Source organism: Erinaceus europaeus, chromosome 17 (assembly GCF_950295315.1).
Source record: "Erinaceus europaeus chromosome 17, mEriEur2.1, whole genome shotgun sequence".
In the NCBI taxonomy this organism is placed as follows: domain Eukaryota; kingdom Metazoa; phylum Chordata; class Mammalia; order Eulipotyphla; family Erinaceidae; genus Erinaceus; species Erinaceus europaeus.
The window spans coordinates 9,038,627-9,059,576 of NC_080178.1; the positions used below are offsets into that span (position 1 = coordinate 9,038,627).

The window sequence follows — 20,950 nt, forward strand, 5'->3', positions numbered from 1 at the left end:
TGAGCTACAGCCCGACTCCCAAGGACCATCATTAAAGTGTGCTGGTCTCTTGCCCTTATCCAACTTTTACAGGTCCTTACTTTAACTGACAGGATTAGACTGAAAGTGATTGAGGGAAGTGAAATAGGAAGTAGGTGAGGAGAGTATCTAGATCTAAGTAAGAAAATATTTAGGGGCTGGGTGGTGGCACACCAGGTTAAGTGCACATAGTAGCAACACAAGGATTCAGGCAATGATCCCAGTTCCAGCCCCCAGCTCCCCACCTGCAGGGGTTCACTTCACCTCACAAGCAGTGAAGCAGGTCTGCAGGTGTCTTTCTCTCTCCCTCTCTATCTTCCTCTCCTTTCTCAATTTCTCTCTGTCCTAGCCAAGAAAATAGAAATAGTGGCCACAGGGAGTCAGGCGGTAACGCACAGGTTATGCACAGGTAGCGCAAAGTGCAAGGACCAGCGTTAAGGATCCTGGTTCGAGCCCCCGGCTCCCCACCTGCAGGGGAGTTGCTTCACAGGCAGTGAAGCAGGTCTGCAGGTATCTATCTTTCTCTTCCCCTCTCTGTCTTCCCCTCCTCACTCCATTTCTCTCTGTCCTATCCAACAACAATGACATCAATAACAATAATAATTACAGCAATAAAACAACAAAAGGGAATAAAGAAATAAAATAAATATTAAAAAAAAAGTGGCCACCTTTTCAGGAGCAATGAATTCATGGTGGAGGCATCAAGCCCCAGTGATAACCCTGGAGGCAAGGAAAGGAATAAAGAAAGAAAGGAAGGAAGGAAGGGGGAGGGAGGAAAGAAGGAAGGAAGGAAGGAAGGAAGGAAGGAAGGAAGGAAGGAAGGAAGGAAAAGAAAATATTTGACTAAGTAATTTATGGTTCTTATTTAGGTCTTCCTACTTGCTTGCTGCACTGATTGAGTCACTGCAGACTATTACACCCTTTTACTTTAAGGTGTATATTTTCCCCTAATTATGGATACATGTGCCCTGTCTCATGGGCCCTGGTCTACATCTAGGTTCCGTAACTCTGCTGAGAAGGGTGCCACCCAAAATGGAACTAAAAAGTCCTGTGACCTAGGAAAGGTTTCACCAGAGGATTGGAGCTGGAAGGTTGACCTCCCCACCCCAGGTGTCTCTGCATTGATTTGATTGAGATCAGCCTCTGCAGTAGCTAATGATATTGATCAAGAGAAACATGAAGGCAAACAAGCAAAGCCCCAGAGGTTCCAGGACCAGAGAAATAAGGATTTTACAAAGAATGAAGAAGGTTCCTTGCTGTCTTAGAGTTTAGGAAGGCAATAGACTGGTGTGTTGCACCAAAGTCAAAGACTCTGGAGTGGGTGGGAGGGAGAGTCCAGGTCCTGGAAAAGGACCACAGAGGACCGAGTGGGGGTTGTATTGTTATGTGGAAAACTGAGAAATGTTCTGCATGTACAAACTATTGTACTTACTGTTGACTGTAAAACATTGATCCCCTAGCAGAGGGTAGATAGCATAATGGTTATGCAAACAGCTCTCATGCCTGAGGCTCCAAAGTCCCAGGTTCAATCACCTGCACCGCCATAAGCCAGAGCTGAGCAGTGCTCTGGTTAAAAAAAAAAAAAAAAAAGTAATTCCCCCAATAAAGAAATTAAAAAAAAAAAAAAAGACCCTGGAGTAGGGGGAAGGCTCAGGTTCCGGAACATGATGGCAGAGGAGAACCTAATAGGGACTGAATTGTTATGTGGAAAATTGAGAAATACTATGTACAAACTATTGTATTTTACTGTTGACTGTAAACCATTAATCCCCCAATAAAGAAATTTAAAATGAGGAGGAGGAGAAGAATGCAGTTGATAATTATAGCAAGGTTATTTGGGAACTTGATTTACATTGAAAATCCCATGGTTAGAATTTACTATACTAGGAGTCGGGTGGTAGCGCAGCAGGTTAAGCGCACATGGGGCAAAGCGCATGCACCAGCCTAGGGATCCCTGTTCAAGCCCCCGGCTCCCCACCTGCAGGGGAGTCGCTTCACAGGCGGTGAAGCAGGTCTGCAGGTGTCTGTCTTTCTCTCCACCCTCTGTCTTCCCCTCCTCTCTCCATTTCTCTTTGTCCTATCCAACAACAGTACAACAATAATAATAACTACAACAACAATAAAAAAAACAAGGGCAACAAAAAAGGGGAATAAATAAATATTTTTTAAAAGAATTTATTATACCATGTAAGACCTTACTATGATTTATGTCCTTTAATGCTATTTACAAATAACTATATTTTATATACTGACAGTACCAGGTGCTCCTGGTCTAAGATTGTAGGTAATTTCCACCTTCTTTGATCCAACTTGGATAGATGTTCAAGAAATTCTGTTAAGTAGAATAAGCCAGAAAAAAGACGAATGTGAGATGACCCCATTCATAAATAGAAGATGAGAAAGAAGAACAGAAAGGGAAAACACAAAACAAAATTTGACTGAGTTTGGAGTATTGCACCAAAGTAAAAATCTCTGGGGTGGAGGGAGGGTAGCTTTTCAGCTTCACTGTGTAGGTTTGGGTGTAGGGGCACAGACCTTGGGTGACAGGAATGGTGTTAATATACACTCCTATTAAATTACAGTCTTATCAATCACTGTTTAGTCAACATAAGAGGGGAAAAACAGACTGAATGTCTTGAACTTTTAAATGCATAGAGTTCAGTTCCGAGTATATATTACTTTAATCTAAGCACTTAAGGTTTCAAATTAGTAAATTTATTGAATTCTAACACTGGGCTTAGATTGTTAATACATTTTTTTTTTTTTGCCTCCAGGGTTCTTACTGGGGCTCAGTGGCTGCACCGTGAATCCACTGCACGGGAGGCTATTTTTTTTCCCCTTTTGGTGCCCTGGTTGTTTTATCGTTGCTGTGGTTACTATTATTGTTTTTATTGCTGTCATTGTTGTTGGATAGGACAGAGAGAAATGGAGAGAGGAGGGGAAGACAGAGAGTGGGGGAGAAAGCAGACACCTGCAGACCTGCTTCACCGCCTGTGAAGCGACTCCCCTGCAGGTGGGGAGCTGGGGGCTCGAACCGGGATCCTGTTGTCCATCCTTGCGCGAGTCCTTGCGCTTTGCACCATGGGCGCTTAATCCACTGAGCTACTGCCCGACCCCCAATACATTTCTAATAATAACTTTTTTTTCCTAATAACTTTTTTGAAAGAAAATAAATTTGTGTGTGGTCCAGGAGATGGAGCAGTGGATAAAGCATTGGACTCTCAAACAGGAGATCTGGAGTTTGATCCCCAGAAGCGCACGTACCAGAGTGATGTCTGGTTCCTTCTCTCTATCCTCCTATCTTTGTCATTGATAAATAAATCTTTAAAAAGAAAAAAGAAAAAAAAGAAATTAAAAACCCCTCATGAATAAATGCTTCTGTTCCACTAGGGGGAGCCATTTCCTTTCCGTGGTTCTCCATTGGGCAACCGTTTTAAGATTTTTTTTTTCCCAAAAAATCCCTATTCCATTCATTTTCAATCTCCCACCAAAAGTTTTTTTTTTCTATAAAATATAACATATATATTGCCCCCCAGGGTTATTGCTGGGGCTCGGTGCCTGCACCACGAATCCTCTGCTCCTGGAGACCATTTTTCCCATTCTGTTGCCCTTGTTGCTCTCATTATTAATGTTGTTGTCATTGCTGTTGTTGTTGGACAGGACAGAGAGAAATGGAGCTAGATGGGGAAGACAGAGAGGGGGAGAGAAAGACAGACACCTGCAGACCTGCTTCACCGCCTGTGAAGTGTCCCCACCCTCCCTCAACTCAGAATTTTCTTTTTAATTTTTAAGATTGTATTTATGTATTCATGAGAAATGATAGGAGAGAAAGAACCAGACATCACTGGTACATGTGCGGCTGGGGATTGAACTTGGGACCTCATGCTTGAGAGCCCAAAGCCTTATCCACTGCGCCACCTCCTGACCACCTCAACTCAGAATTTTAACCAGAGCTGTTATCACCATCTCACAGAGATGGAACTACCCAAGATCACACACACAGCAGACTGGTTAAGGATCCTACCACAGTCACAGCACCAAGAAGAGAAGCCTTGTTCTCACTTTAAGTGAGTCTAGGGTCACTTCAGAGCTGCCAGGGCCCGTGTTAGTGTAGTCACACGTCCCTATAGGCCAGGGTCGACGGGCCTAGTCAGCTCCGAGGAGTTCAGCAGGAGTTTGATGAAGTAGAAAAAGTTTACCAGAAGGGGCATGAGCATACAGGACTCCGGTGGGAGGAATGGTGTGGAATTATACTCGTATTATCTTATGATTTTGTAAATCACTAATAAAATTAATTAATTAAAGAAAAATACAAAGGAAAAAATTTACCAGATGGAGATGTCACTGTAAACTAAATAAGACTGTCTGAATTCTTCACCATATACTTAAAATTTTTTGTTTTTAATTTAGTGATGTAAGTAAGGAGGTGAAAGATAGCAACAGGGTAGTTTCACTCATATGTGGAATATAGAGAATTGAAACATTTGAAAAAGGGGGGCTGGTGGTGGCGCACCTGGTTGAGCGCATGTATTATAATGCGCAAGGACACGGGTTCGAGCGCCTGGTCCCCACCTGCAGGGGGAAAGCTTTGTAAGTGGTTAAGTAGTGCTGCAGGTGTCTCTCTGTTTCTCTCCCTCTCTATCACCCCCTTCCCTCTTGATTTCTGGCTGTCCTTATAAAAAAGGAAGAAAGAAAAAAAGAAAGAAAGAAAGGAAGGAAGAATGGGCTTCAGCTGAGAGCTAGCAGTCTGCAGCCAGAGCTATTTTAAAAATAAATAAATAAAAAGGAGAGAGAATTGAACGGGGTGGGGGAGTAGGGGAAGATAGCATAACAGTTCTGCAAACAGACTCTCATGTCATGCCTGAGGCTCCAAAGTCCCAGGTTCAATCCCCTGCACCACCATAAGCCAGAGCTGAGTAGAGCTCTGGTTCAAAAAAAAAGAGAGAGAAATGAAACATATGAACTGGTGGGAAAGAAAAGGAGTATAAGGGGCCAGGTGGTGACACACCTGGTGGAGCACACATGTGACAGTGCGCAAAGACCCAGGTTCAAGCCCCTGGTCCCTACCTGCAGGGAGAAAGCGTCACAAGTGGTGAAGCAGGGCTGCATGTGTCTCTCTGTCTCTTTCTATATATTCTTCTTCTTCCTTTCAATATCTGACTGTCTCTATTAAATAGATATAGATAAAAGTTTTAAAAAGAGAGAAAGAAAAAAAGAAAGGAAGGAAGGAAGGAAGGAAGGAAGAAAGAAAGAAAGAAAGAAAGAAAGAATGAAAGAAAGAAAGAGAAAAGGACTATAAAGAAAGGAGTATAGACAGTCTATAAGATTTGGGGAAAGGGGCCAAGTGGTGGCGCGCCTGGTTGAGCACACATGCTACAGAGCACAAGGATCGAAGTTCAATCCTGCAGCCCCCACCGGCAGGGGGAAAGCTTCACGAGTGGTGGAGCAGGACTGCAGGTGTCTCTCTGTCTCTCTCCCTCTCTATTACCCTCTTCCCCCTCGATTTCTGTCTGTCTCTACCTAATAAAGATAGTTTAGGGGAGTCTGGCGGTAGAGCAGCGGATTAAGCACACGTGGCACAAAGCACAAGGACCCCAGTAAGGATCAGGGTTCAAGCCCCCAGATCCCCACCTGCAGAGAAATGCTTCACAGGCAGTGAAGGATGTCTGCAGGTGTCTATCTTTCTCTTCCTCTCTCTGCCTTCCCCTTCTCTCTCGATTTCTCTCTGTCCTATCCAACAATAGTATTAATGACAACAATAATAATAACAACAACAAGGGCAACAAAATGGGAAAAATGGCCTCCAGGAGTAGGGGATTCGTAGTGCAGGTACTGAGCCCCAGCAATAACCCTGGAGGGAAGAAGAAAAAAAAATTGAAACACGTGAACTGGGAAAGAAGAGGAAAAAGAAGAGGAGTAGACAGTCTATAAGATTTGAGGCGAATTATGGGGGACAGGAATGGAGGGTACAGAGCAGTCGTGGTGGGTACTAGTTGGAACTATACTCCAGTATGAATTTATAATCTTGCAAGCCATGATTGCATCTCTAACAAAGATATATATATATATATAGTTGCTTACAAGAAAAAAGAAAGGAGGAAGAAGAGGAGGAGAAGAAAAATGGAAGAGCGAGGAGGAGGAGGAGGAGGAAGAGAAGGGGAGAGGAAGAAGGGAGAGAGGAGGGACAGGGGGGAGGAGGAGGAGGAGGAGGGAGAAACAGGCCATATGCCATGCACGTTGCAGGGAAGAGGAAGAGAGACCTCACCCCTGAGGCTGGCAATCAACATAGCTCATTTTTGTTGGGGACAGGGAATGGGAAGAAATGATTAGTGTCAGTCCTGCTGACGGACTGGAATTGAGACAGACCCTCTCCTTATTGTGGACTCCTGTTCTTGTCAGAGAAGGCAGAAAGTCTCTGGGGGCTCTTGGTATTTGTAGTGGTGTTCACGTGCACAAGTGTTTGTTTCAGCTGTACTCTTGTTACATCATTTCATTGTTACATAAACAGATGAAAATTGAGTTTAAAAAAAAAAAAAACACGTTTAATTTGAAATTAATCCACAAAGGAGGCGAGGCCTTGGGGAAGTCCCAGGGCAAGGGCCAGCCACCAGGCCCCCGCCCTCGCCCCAGTCGTAGGCGGTGCGCAGGCGCAGTGGGCCGCCAAGCCGCCTGCACTTCCCCGGAGGCACCGCGAGGGGGCAGCCTTGGAGGTTATCTGCGCCTGCGCCGAAGATCAGCCCATCATGGCGGAACGAACCTCTGCCGCCGGAGAGAGGAAAAAAAAAAAAAAAAAGCAGAAACTGTTGTCGTCTCCTACTTCTCGGAGCAAAACTCCAGACCAGGTGCGTTAAAGAAAAAACTTGCCCTAAAAAGACTTAGGGGACAACCCTTTAAAAAAATGGGATCTGTCCTCCCGTGGTTCCACTGGGGCTCGAACCCAGGACCTTCTGCGTGTAAAGCAGACGTGATAACCGCTACACTATGGAACCGCGCGCTGTGCTACCCTACGTGGCGGCCTTAACTCCCTACAAAGACGTGCCGTCTCGCGGGAACGTGGTCAAACGGGACGTGGCGCCGCTTCTCCCGGAGAGAAACTTCCAGGCCCCGCTCGCGGTCGGCGACCCCCGCACCCGCCTCCCCGGGCCTCGCGCGCTCGCGGCTTCTCGGCCGAAACCTGCGCGCGGAGCCGCCGGGAGGGTCCCGAACACGCGCCGCTGCTTGATGTACGCGGCGCCGAGAAGCCCGCACCACCTGGCTCTGTGGCGCAATGGATAGCGCATTGGACTTCTAGACATGGTGAAGGCATTCAAAGGTTGTGGGTTCGAGTCCCACCAGAGTCGTCTTTTGATTTTTTTTTTTTTTTTTTTTTAAACTGAATAGCAACGCTGAAGCCATGCAGAAATGACCTGGGTCCGGCTCGTCCAGCTGCAGAGAGAAAAAGGAAAGCCACGCATCCCAGCTTCCCTCACGCGTGGGAATGGGAAATGGGCCCCATCAGAATCCGCGAGGCCTGGGAGGGGAAGAAACTGACAGCTGCGAAGTTTGGATATCATCGTTATGATGCATCAGAAATAACGACCTTAAGTTACTATATGGTGCTTTTTTTTTTTTTTTTTTTTGCACCAGCATCAAAAAAAAAAAAAATCCAAGTTATTCTGAAATGTTTCAGTACTTTGTAGTATTATTGCTCAAAAGGTTAAAGGTATTAACACATCTGGTTCTTCACTATCAGCATAGTGAAGGTGTTTGAATAGCTAGATGTCTGAGACATTGTCTTTAGCATCCAACTGTCTGTATAGGTCGTGGGTTCAAGTCCTATTTTTGGTAGAAGCTGGACTGCTTTTGCTAAGTGCGTGGTTCTTTTTTTTTTTTTTTTTTTAATACTTACTTATTCTCTTTTTGTTGCCCTTGTTGTTTTTATTGTTGTAGTTTTTATTGTAGTTATTTTATTGATGTCGTTGTTGTTGGATGGGACAGAGAGAAATGGAGAGAGGAGGGGACGACAGAGAAGAGGAGAGAAAGACAGACACCTGCAGACCTGCTTCAACCACCTGTGAAGTGACTCCCCTGCAGGTGGGGAGCCGGGGGGCTTGAACCCGGATCCTTATGCCGGTCCTTGCGCTTTGCGCCACCTGCGCTTAACCAGCTGTGCTGCGCTAAGTGGGTAGGTCCTTTGTTTATCATCATCATCATCTGTATTTATTTACTGGATAGAGAGAGCCGGAAATTGAACAGCATCCAACTGACTTCTAAGTTCATGGGTTCAAAGCCCCACTTCTGGTAGAAGCTGGACTGCTTTTGCTAAGTGCGTGGTTCTTTTATTTATCATCATCATCATCATCAGTATTTATTTACTGGATAGAGGGAGCCGGAAATTCAAAGAAAGAGGGAGATAGAGAGGGGAGACAAGCAGAGAGACAAGTGCAGGTGGGGACGTGGGGGCTTGAGCCCAGATCCATGTGCGCTGTGACATGTGCGCCACCACCCAGTCCCCCACCGCACCCCCAAGGGCTTGGGGGTCTTCCCAAATCCTGCAAGTTTTTGTGCCTGTGAACTGTCAGGGTCTCTCTGGGTTTGACTAGCTAGCTCCTCAGACGTGATGCGATGAGTCAAGACCACCAAGCTGGTTAAGCTGCGCTCACACTTGAGTCTGGCGATGGATGCCACTGTCACATCTCAGGAAGAGCCCCTGTGTCCTAGGAGAGGCTATGAGCCACCTCAATACAGGAAAAGAAAGGGCGGTGGGAACACAGGTTTTTGCAGTTCTAAGTGCTGGACGTGTGCAGATAGAAAAGTTAAAATAGTAATTTAGTGGATAAAGCGCTTGATTCTCAAGCATGAGGTCCTGAGTTCAAGCCCTGGCAGCACATGTACCAGAGTGATATCTGGTTCTTTCTCTCTCCTCCTGTCTTTCTCATCAATAAATAAATAAAATCTTAAAAAATAAAAATTAAAATAGTGGTCCGGGAGGTGGCGCCATGGATAAAGCATTGGATTCTCAACCATGAAGTCCCGAGTTGGATCCCAGCAGCACATGTACCAGAGTGATGGTCTGGTTCTTTCTCTCCTCCTATCCTTCTCATGAATAAATAAATAAATTCTTTTAAAAAAATAGTAGGGCAACAAAAGGGAATAAAATAAATAATAAAAAAGAAGGCTTTGCCTTAAAAAAAAAAAAAGTATAGCTGGGGGTTTGAGCCCCCAGCTCCCCACCTGCGGGAGGGGTCACTTAACAGGCGGTGAAGCAGGTCTGCAGGTGTCTGTCTTTCTCTCCTCCTGTCTTCCCCTCCTCTCTCCATTCTCTCTCTGTCCTATCCAACAACAATAAAGGGCCACAAAAAGGAAATATATATAGTATAGCAGAGACTCTCATGCCTGAGGCTCCAAGGTCCCAGGTTCAATCCCCAGCACCAACTTAAGCCAGAGCTGAGCAGTGACCTGGTCTCTCTCCCCTCTATCTCTCATTAAAATAAATAAATAACATATTTTAAAAAAAATAAAATAAAATAGCGGGAGTCGGGCTGTAGCGCAACGGGTTAAGCGCAGGTGGGGCAAAGCACAAGGACCAGCATAAGGATCCCGGTTCAAACCCCGGCTCCCCACCTGCAGCAGAGTCGCTTCACAGGCGGTGAAGCAGGTCTGCAGGTGTCTGTCTTTCTCTCCTCCTCTCTGTCTTCCCCTCCTCTCTCCATTTCTCTCTGTCCTATCCAACAACGACAACAATAATAACTACAATAATAAAACAACAAGGGCAACAAAAGGGAATAAATGAATAAAATAAATATTAAAAAAAAAAAAAGAAAAAAATAGCATGGCAATAGTACCTTCGTGTGGGATCTAGAGATCTGACATACATGAACTTAAAAAAAAAAAAAAAAAACAAGGAAGCAAACTAACACTTGTGAGAACTCTGGTGGTGAGTGTGGTGTGGTATATACACTGTAAGCTCACCCTCTTGTAAACTACTATGAATCAAATACATTTTTAAATAGTAATAATAAAACAGAGAGAGAGAATAACAATAAAATCACCACCCCAGAGTTCTCTCCTGACAGAGTTAACAGGGAAGAGATGAATTCGTAGCAAACACACCCACTGAAGAATTTCAGCTGCCTCTTAGGATAAATAAAACGGGGCTATCCAGAATTGCACAGAGGGGTTTTGTTCGTTTGTTTGTTTGTTTTTGTTTGATCATTCATTCTTTCTTGCAAAGAAAAAAACTTCTAAAGGGGTTGGGTGGTGGAGCGCACATACTACAATGTTCAAGGACCCGGGTTCAAGCGTCCGGTCCCCACCTGCAGGGGAAAAGCTTCACAAGTGGTGAAGCAGGGCTGCAGGTGTGTTTCTCTGTCTCTCTTCCTCTCTATCTCCCCTTCCCCTCTCAATATCTGGCTGTTTCTATCAAATAAGTAAATATAATAATAATAAACAGGGGCCAGGTGGTGGTGCACCTGGCTGAGCACACGTTACAAACAATGCCCAAGGATCCAGGTTCCAGCCCCCGGCTCCCCACCTGCAGTTGGAAAGCTTTGCAAGTGGTGAAGGAGTGTGGCTGGTGTCTCTGTGTCTCTCTCCCTCTCCCCCACCTTTCCTCTCAATTTCTGGCTGTGACTATTCAATAAATAAAGAGAATTATATATATATATATATATATATATATATATATATATATATATATATCATATATACTATATATATATGCACCAACTTGGTCCCTTTTCCCCTACCCATGGGCCTCATTCAACTATCCCATCCATTTTTTTTTAATCTTTACTTTTTAAAATTTATTTATTTGATAGAGACAGCCAGAAATCAAGAGGGAAAGGGGTGATAAAGAGAGACAGAGAGAGACCTGCAGCCCTGCTTCACCACTCACAAAGCTTCCCCCCCACCCCCCGCAGGTAGGGAGGGGAGCAGGCTGGAACCCAGGTCCTTGCACACTGTAATGCGTGCTCTCAACCAGTACAACACCACCCGGCCCCTATCCCATCCGTTCATCTCCCCAGCAGGTTTTCAGAGCTCATTCAGGACCAGTCAGGATCCAGGGTGAATATACAGAAAGATTCTGCCCTCCCAGGAGAAAAACTGGAAAGACAGCTCCATTAAACTGGTGTTTGAGGTTGGGGTGGGAGCAGACCTCAGAACCTCAGTCCCTACCACATTCAGAGAGAATCACGCAGGGGTCTCTGGGGGCAAGTTCTGACTCCTATCTCTGAGGATTAGTGAGAAGGGAAAAAGAGTGATGGGGGTGTTAAAAAATGCCAACCACGTTCACTCACTCTCCCTGTGCTTAGAATACCCATGCAGAAGTTAACACTTGCTTATAGATTACATACTGTTGGCCACATTTCTCACTGCTTGGCAGTTGTTGATCTGGTCCATCTTAGGAAAACAGGATACCAACCTTTACGTGCTCAGGAGTTCAAGAGCTGGATGTTGGAAGTCAGGCACCGTTGTAAGAAAATAAGGTTAGGAGGTAGGGGGTAGATAGGATAATAGTTACACAAAGAGACTCTCATGCCTGAGGCTCCAAAGTCTCAGATTCGATCCCCTGCACCTGCACCACCATAAGCCATAGCTGAGCAGTGCTCTGGTTTAAAAAAAACAAAACAAGGGAGTCAGGGGTAACACAGCAGGTTAAGCGTGTGTGGCACAAAGCGCAGGGATCAGCATAAAGATCCTGGTTCGAGCCCCCGGCTCCCCACCTGCAGGGGAGTTGCTTCACAGGCGGTGAAGCAGGTCTGCAGGTGTCTTTCTCTCCCCCTCTCAGGTGTTTTTCTCTCCCCCTCCTCTCTCCATTTCACTCTGTCCTAACAACGATGACATCAATAACAACAACAATAATAACAACAATGAAAAACAACAAGGGCTACAAAAGGGAAAATAAATAAATAACAAAAAATAATAATAAATAAAAATAAAAGCAATATAAGGTTAGGCCAAAGGCTTATTGACCTCCTGCCACAGAAAGGCAAGATTCAGGTGAGGGTGGTTGACATAATGGTTGTGCAAAAAGACCCTCATACTTGAGGCTCCAAAGTCCCAGCTTCAATGTTCCCATGCCACCATAAACCAGAGCTGAGCAGTGCTCTGGTAAAGAAAGGGAAGATTCTGAGGAACTGATTTTAGTTTTCTTGGTCAATCAGAAACTACTTGTGACCTGACAGATTCCCTTCTTCAGAATAATAATAATAATAAAAGTGTTCCTAACACCTTTGTGATGTTTCTATGTCATAACTCCCCTCCAGAACCTTGAAATATGAAGGGATTGTGGTACGGGAGGTGGCGCAGTGATAAAGCACCGGACTCTCAAGCAGGAGGTGTTGAGTTCAATCCCTGGCAGCACATGTACCAGAGTGATGGCTGGTTCTTTCTCTCTCCTCCTATCTTTCTCATTAATAGATAAATAAAATATTTTAAAAAGAAAAGAAATATGAGAGGATTCAACTTTCGGAGGCAGAGCTACGAGCAGCAGATCACTTTCTCTCCTCTCCTCCCCCGGATGAACTAGGAATACCAAAGGAGACCACCCGGGACTGAAACAAGACAGGACTAGAATGACCACAGGAACCCAGTAAATCACCGGTGAGTACAAACACGTGTGACTAGTGACAGACAAGAGAGAGGAGCCTAAGAAGAGATTAAGTGACTGCTAACAGTTCAGCAGTTTATCAGTTGAGACATCACCTCCAGTCTGCTCCACCAACAAGGGGACAGCTGAAGGGAGGAGAGGACTCCCCAGAGACTCACCAAGTGCAACTCTAAGTCTCCATTGCTACTACCCTCATAATCTGGAGCAGGGACAGGAAGGGACACCAGGGGACAGAGATCTAACCAGGAAACTCAGAAGACCTATACCTCAGTGGCATAGCTGAGAGGCTGTGAAAGTCTCTTTGCATAACCACTGGATTATCTCTGCCACATCCTGCTTTATCTCTTGGTCAGGAGTCAGTGATTAAGCTAAGAAGCCTATTGATAGTTTAAAAGCCCTCAGGCTCCCATAGCCTACAGGAAAGAAAAAAAAAAAGAGGCTTTTAAACCACTGAGCTCCAACTCAGGGATTGAAACAACTGTTAACTTCCACCACTGTGAACCCTTTAATTAACTTATTTAGACACAAGTCAATCCAGGCAATAGTGATCAATACTTTGAAAAGTACTGATAAAGGGAACTCATAATATATAAAATGGTTAAAACAACAAGAAAAAATATTGGAGAATCGAACCAGGACAAGAGTCCAGCTAAAAGTCCTCCAGAGGGTGAAGCACAAAATAACGAGTTCAACATCCAAACATTAGCTAAGGAAATAATAACAGGAGTGAGTAAAGAATTTGAAAAAATTGTAATCAGAAATACAGGAACAACAAATGAGAATATGGAAGAAAATACTAATTATCTCATGGTTATTAGAGAGCTGAAAGCTGAAATCGCTGGGCTAAGAATGCAACTAGTTGAACAAGCTAAAACAGTATCAGAGCAGGGCAACAAAATAGATGAACTCCAGAAAACAGTAGAGGGCAGAGAGAATAGAATCAATGAGGCTGAAGGCAGAATTAGCAAGATTGAGGATGAATTAGAGACAACTAAAAAAGAAGTAAGAGATCTCAAAAAGAGATTAAGAGATGCTGAAAACAACAACAGAGTCCTATGGGATGAGAAAGGCTTTCAGCCAAGACTACTGTATCCTGCTAGACTGTCATTCAGACTAGATGGAGGCATCAAAACCTTCTCAGACAAGCAACAGTTGAAGGAATCAACCATCACCAAGCCTGCCCTGAAAGAAGTTCTGAAAGGTCTCCTATAAACAACCAGACCACCACAAATAGGACATATATCAAAACACTCTAAAACTACAAGAATGGCGTTAAAATATCTTCAATCTTTGATATCAGTAAGTGTCAATGGCCTGAATTCACCTATTAAAAGACACAGAGTAGGAAGATGGATCAGAAAACACAACCCAACAATATGCTGTCTACAGGAAACCCACCTAACTCAACAAGACAAACACAGACTCAAAGTGAAAGGATGGAAAACTATCATACAAGCCAATGGCCCACAAAAAAGGGCAGGAACAGCTATTCTCATATCTGACATGATAGACTTTAAAATAGGTAAGATTAAAAAAGATAGGAATAGACACTACTTAATGCTCAGAGGATCAGTCAATCAAGAGGACTTAACAATGATTAACATCTATGCACCCAATGAGAAGCCATCTAAATACATCAAACTTCTACTGAAAGAGCTACAGCAATATATTAATAGTAACACAATCATAGTAGGGGACTTCAACACCCCACTCTCTCAACTTGACAGATCATCCAGGCAGAAAATGAACAAAGACATAACGGAGCTAAAGGAAGAGATAGATAAACTAGAACTACTGGACATTTTCAGAGTCATTCATCACAAGAAACTGGAATACACATTTTACTCAAATCCACATGGATCATTCTCAAGGATAGACCATATGTTAGGCCACAAAGACAGCATCAGCCAATTCAAGAGCATTGAAATCATCCCAAGCATCTTCTCAGACCACAGTGGAATTAAACTAACACTTAACAATCAACAAAAGATTAGTAACAGTCCCAAAATATGGAAGCTCAACAGTACACTTCTTAACAACTTCTGGGTCAAAGAGGAAATAAAGGAAGAAATCAAAATGTTTCGAGAGTTCAATGAAAATGAAGACACAAGCTATCAAAATATCTGGGACACAGCTAAAGCAATCCTAAGACGGAAGTTCATAGCTATACAAGCACACATTAGGAAACAAGAAAAAGCACAAATAAACAGCCTGATTGAACATCTTAAAGACCTAGAAGAAGAACAACAAAGGAACCCTAAAGCAACGAGAAGGACAGAAATCACTAAAGTTAGGGCAGAAATAAATAACATTGAGAATAGGAAAACCATACAGAAAATCAATGAAAGTAAATGTTGGTTCTTCGAAAGAGTAAACAAAATCAACAAACCTTTAGCCAGACCCACAAAACAAAAAAGGGAGAAGACCCAAATAAATCGGATAGTAAATGAAAGAAGAGATATCACAACAGACACCGCAGAAATTCAACATATCATGCAAGGCTTCTATGAACAACTATATGTCACCAAGCTAGAGAACCTGGAAGAAATGGACGATTTCCTAGATACCTACCAACTTCCAAAACTAAGTCAAGAGGAAGTGGATAACATGAACAGGCCCATCACAGCTAATGAAATTGAAACAGTTATCAAAAATCTCCCCAAAAATAAAAGTCCTGGACCAGATGGTTTTACAAATGAATTCTACAAAACCTTCAAAGAAGAACTAATACCTCTATTTTTAAAGCTCTTCCAGAAGATTGAAGACACTGGAATACTCCCTGCCAGCTTCTATGAAGCCAGCATCACCCTGATACCAAAAGCAGACAGGGACACAACCAAAAAAGAAAACTACAGACCAATATCTCTGATGAACATAGATGCGAAAATATTGAACAAAATTCTAGCCAACCAGATACAACAGTATATCAAAAAGATTGTTCATCATGACCAAGTGGGGTTTATCCCAGGCATGCAAGGTTGGTTTAATATATGTAAATCAATCAGTGTGATCCACCACATCAACAAAAGCAAGACCAAAAACCACATGGTCATATCAATAGATGCAGAGAAAGCCTTTGACAAAATACAACATCCCTTTATGATCAAAACACTACAAAAAATGGGAATAGATGGAAAATTCCTGAAGATAGTGGAGTCTATATATAGCAAACCTACAGCCAACATCATACTCAATGGTGAAAAACTGGAAGCATTTCCACTCAGATCAGGTACTAGACAGGGCTGCCCACTATCACCATTACGATTCAACATAGTATTGGAAGTTCTTGCCATAGCAATCAGGCAGGAGCAAGGAATTCAAGGGATACAGACTGGAAGAGAAGTCAAACTCTCCTTATTTGCAGATGACATGATAGTATACATGGGAAAACCTAAGGAATCTAGCAAGAAGCTTTTGGAAATCATCAGACAATACAGTAATGTGTCAGGCTACAAAATTAACATTCTAAAGTCAGTGGCATTCCTCTATGCAAACACTAAGTTAGAAGAAATTGAAATTGAAATCCAGAAATTGAAAATTGAAATCCAGAAATCAATTCCTTTTACTACAGCAACAAAAACAATAAAATATCTAGGAGTAAATCTAACCAAAGAAGTGAAAGACTTGTATACTGAAAATTATGAGTCACTACTCAAAGAAATCGAAAAAGACACAAAGAAGTGGAAAGATATTCCATGTTCATGGGTTGGAAGAATTAACATCATCAAAATGAATATATTACCCAGAGCCATCTACAAATTTAGTGCTATCCCCCATCAAGATCCCAAGCACATTTTTTAGGAGAATAGAACAAATGCTACAAATGTTTATCGGAACCAGAAAAGACCTAGAACTGCCAAAACAATCTTGAGAAAAAAGAACAGAACCGGAGGCATCACACTCCCAGATCTCATTATAGGGCCATTGTCATCAAAACTGCTTGGTACTGGAACATGAATAGACACACTGACCAGTGGAATAGAATTGAGAGCCCAGAAATGAGGCCCCACACCTATGGACATCTAATCTTTGACAAAGGGGCCCAGACTATTACATGGGGAAAGCAGAGTCTCTTCAACAAATGGTGTTGGAAACAATGGGTTGAAACATGCAGAAGAATGAAACTGAATCACTGTATTTCACCAAATACAAAAGTAAATTCCAAGTGGATCAAGGACTTGGATGTTAGACCACAAACTATCAGATACTTAGAGGAAAATATTGGCAGAACTCTTTTCTGCAAAAATTTTAAAGACATTTTCAATGAAACGAATCCAATAACAAAGAAGACTAAGGCAAGTATAAACCTATGGGACTACATCAAATTAAAAAGCTTCTTCACAGCAAAAGGAACCAATACCCAAACCAAGAGACCCCTCACAGAATGGGAGAAGATCTTTACATGCCATACATCAGATAAGAGTTTAATAACCAACATATATAAAGAGCTTGCCAGACTCAACAACAAAACAACAAATAACCCCATCCAAAAATGGGGGGAGGAATTGGACAGAATATTCACCTCAGAAGAGATCCAAAAGGCCGAGAAACACATGAAAAAAAGCTCCAAGTCTCTGATTGTCAGAGAAATGCAAATCAAGACAACAATGAGATATCACTTCACTCCTGTGAGAATGTCATACATCAGAAAAGGTAACAGCAGCAAATGCTGGAGAGGGTGTGGGGTCAAAGGAACCCTCCTACACTGCTGGTGGAAATGTCAATTGGTCCAACCTCTGTGGAGAACAGTCTGGAGAACTCTCAGAAGGCTAGAAATGGACCTGCCCTATGACCCTGCAATTCCTCTCCTGGAGATATATCCTAAGGAACCCAACACATCCATCCAAAAAGATCTGTGTACACATATGTTCTTGGCAGCACTATGTGTAATAGCCAAAACCTGGAAGCAACCCAGGTGTCCAACAACAGATGAGTGGCTGAGCAAGTTGTGGTCTATATACACAATGGAATACTACTCAGCTGTAAAAAAGGTGACTTCACCATTTTCAGCCGATCTTGGATGGACCTTGAAAAAATCATGTTGAGTGAAATAAGTCAGAAACAGAAGGATGAATATGGGATGATCTCACTCTCAGGCAGAAGTTGAAAAACAAGATCAGAAAAGATAACACAAGTAGAACCTGAAATGGATTGGTGTATTGCACCAAAGTAAAAGACTCTGGGGTGGGTGGGTGGGGAGAATACAGGTCCATGAAGGATGATAAATGACATAGTGGGGGTTGTATTGTTAAATGGGAAACTGGGGAATGTTATCCATGTACAAATTATTGTATTTACTGTTGAATGTAAAACATTAATTCCCCAATAAAGAAATAAATTTTTTAAAAAATGAAGGGATGTAAGTATGGGGAAAGGCATATGTGCTGTAACCTTCCTCTGCAAGGATCTGTCGAAAACACAGAAGCGGGGAGTCCGGCAGTAGCACAGCGGGTTAAGTGCACTTGGCACAAAGCTCCAGGACCCGCAAAAGGATCCTGGTTCGAGCCCCTGGTTCCCCATCTACAGGGGAGTCGCTTCACAGGCGGTCAAGCAAGTCTGCAGATGTCTGTCTTTCTCTCCCTCTCTGTCTTCCCCATTTCTCTCCATTTCTCTCTGTCCTATCCTACAACAATAATAATAATAACAACAACAATAAAAAACAAGGACAACAAAAGGGAATAAATAAATAAAATATATTTAAAAAACAGAAGCAAGAGCCCAGTGGTGATGCACCTAGTTAAGTGCACATGTTATAATGCTGCAAGGACACAGGTTCGAGCCCCTGGTCCCCACTTTCAGGGGGCAAGCTTTGTGAGCAATGAAACAATGTCGCAGGTGTCTCTCTCTCTCTTTCTCTTTCCCTATCACTCTTTTCCCTTTTGATTTCTGGCTGTTTCTACCCAATAAATAAATAAATAAATATAATTTTTAAAAAAAATTTTTAAGCAAAGAACCTCTAGTCTGCTGGGCTCTGCCTATGTGATCCAACCAGAAGGACTAAGTGAACAAGCTTTAGAATTTTTTTGTTGTCTTCCTCATGTATTTATTTATTTATTTATTGTGTGTTTATTTAAATAAAATTATGAATAAAAGGACCTCATAAGCACTTCTTTTCACGTGTCTCGCTGCTAATCCCCATATGTCTTATGCAGACGCAGACACTGAATATATCAATGCCTATCCACATAATTACAGTAAACATTTACACATAACTCTTTAATTTCTTGCAAATAAACAGTATGTCTTGCTGTTGTCTAGTACCTTGTGTTGCTTTGTTTCTTTGTCCATTCATGGGTAGCTTTCCCGAATTAACTGCTGATATACAGTTCACGCATAGTTCTCAGTACGCTTTGTTCTTAAAGTAATGATACAAAATGCATCTTCCTCCTTGTAGTGGGGTCTCCAAACTCAGAGAAAGTGGGGTTACAGTGTGAGGTCCCAGCCCTATAGCCTCTCTTCCTTTCATGGGATTTTATTCCATGGAGAAAAAAAAAAAAAAGACTTTATCCAGGGCATAGCTACCAGAAAAAAAAAAAAAAAAAAAACAGCAAGCAACTTCCCTGATTAAAACCTTTCATAACCATTGTGCTGTCTCCCCAACCCTTGATCAAACCTTTCAAACAGAAGCTTCAGAAAATGTTCTGATTCCTATTTGCTGTCTATTCAGAATTTTCAAACACCTGGGGCGTGGCAAATCTATCTTTCTTTCTTTCTTTTTTTTCCTTGCGATGAACCTTTCATGGGTGATTCAGGCATCACACCTCCTGCAAGATTTTGGGAATACTTATTTCCCATATTGGCAGGACCTGAAACTCTGAAGAGAGAAGTTTCCCATCAAGAAAAGTTTTGGGAGATTGCCCAGCCCACTGGGATCAGGACAGGGTCTTTGGAACCTCACAAGCTTGCTTGGGTGCTAAATGTATATATGTATGACACAATTACACGCCCTTAAATGTATATGACGTTTCCAACTATGACACCATCTCCCCAGATAATAACTTAGGTCACCTGCATGTTAGATGTCATGCTCAGGCAAAAACTAGTAGGGTCGTGGGCCCCTTGGGAATAGACCTAAAATAGACCTACTAGCTTTTTCCAAAACAGAGACTCCAAATATTCATCTGCAATATTCTTGCCTTTAGGTTCATGACTAGTCAACAATTTGTTCTGCCTTATATCTTAACTCTTTTTCAGACACCAGGTTCCAGATGCTAGCATGATGCCAACCAGACTACCCTGGACAGACAACCCCACCAATATGTCCTGGTGCCCCACTTCCCTAGAGCCCTGCCCCACCAGGGAAAGAGAGAGACAGGCTGGGAGTATGGATCGACCTGCCAACACCCAGGTTCAGCGGGGAAGCAATTACAGAAGCCAGACCTTCCACCTTCTGCATCCCACAATGATCTTGGGTCCATACTCCCAGAGGGATAAAGAATAGGGAAGCTATCAGGGATAGCTTAATGGGATATGGAGTTCTGGTGGTGGGAATTGTGTGGAGTTGTACCCCTCTTATCCTATGGTCTTGTCAATACTTCTGATAGATAGATAAATAAATAAATAAATAAATAAATAATATAAATAGATAGATAAATAAATAAATAAATAATCAAGTAGTCCAGGAGGTGGCACAGTGGATAAAGCGTTGGACTCTCAAGCATGAGGTCCTGAGTTCGATCCCCGGCAGCACATGTACCAGAGTGATATCTGGTTCTTTCTCTCTCTCCTCATACTCAATAAAACCTTTATTTAATTATTTATTTTTTTTACCAGAGCACTGCTCAGCTCTGATATATGGTGGTGCAGGTGACTGGACCTGGGACTTTGGAGCCTCTGGCTCCAGAGTCTCTTTGCATAACCATTGTGCTATCTACGATAAAATTATTATAACATACCATTATGCTATCTGCCATAAATAATTTTTTTAAAGGGAGTTGGGGTGGTAGCCGCAGCTGTTTAAGCACACGTGGCGCTAAGCGCAAGGACCGGCATAAGGATCCGGGTTGGAGCCCCTGGTTCCCCACCTGCAGGCCATGAAGCAGGTCTGCAGGTGTCTATCTTTCTCTCCCCCTCTCTGTCTTCCCCTCCTCTAACCATTTCTCTCTGTCCTAGCCAACAACAGCGACGTCAGTAACAACAATAATAACTACAACAACAATAAAAAAACAAGGGCAACAAAACGGAAGATAAATAAATATAAAAAAAATTTAAGGGAGTCGGGCTGTAGCGCAGCGGCTTAAGCGCAGGTGGCGCAAAGCACAAGGACCGGCATAAGGTTCCCGGTTCAAACCCCGGCTCCCCACCTGCAGGGGAGTCGCTTCACAGGCGGTGAAGCAGGTC

At 42.9% G+C, this 20,950-nt stretch overlaps 2 non-coding genes across 2 annotated transcripts; one reads left to right on the forward strand and one right to left on the reverse strand.

The window, feature by feature from the left end:
* Positions 1-6,934: 6,934 nt before the first annotated feature.
* Positions 6,935-7,007, reverse strand: TRNAV-UAC (transfer RNA valine (anticodon UAC)). Its single transcript has one exon. It is a non-coding gene; the product is annotated as a tRNA-Val (tRNA).
* A 264-nt stretch (positions 7,008-7,271) lies between these two features.
* Positions 7,272-7,358, forward strand: TRNAR-UCU (transfer RNA arginine (anticodon UCU)). The gene is given in 2 exon segments: positions 7,272-7,308; positions 7,323-7,358. It is a non-coding gene; the product is annotated as a tRNA-Arg (tRNA).
* The last annotated feature ends 13,592 nt before the right edge of the window (positions 7,359-20,950 follow it).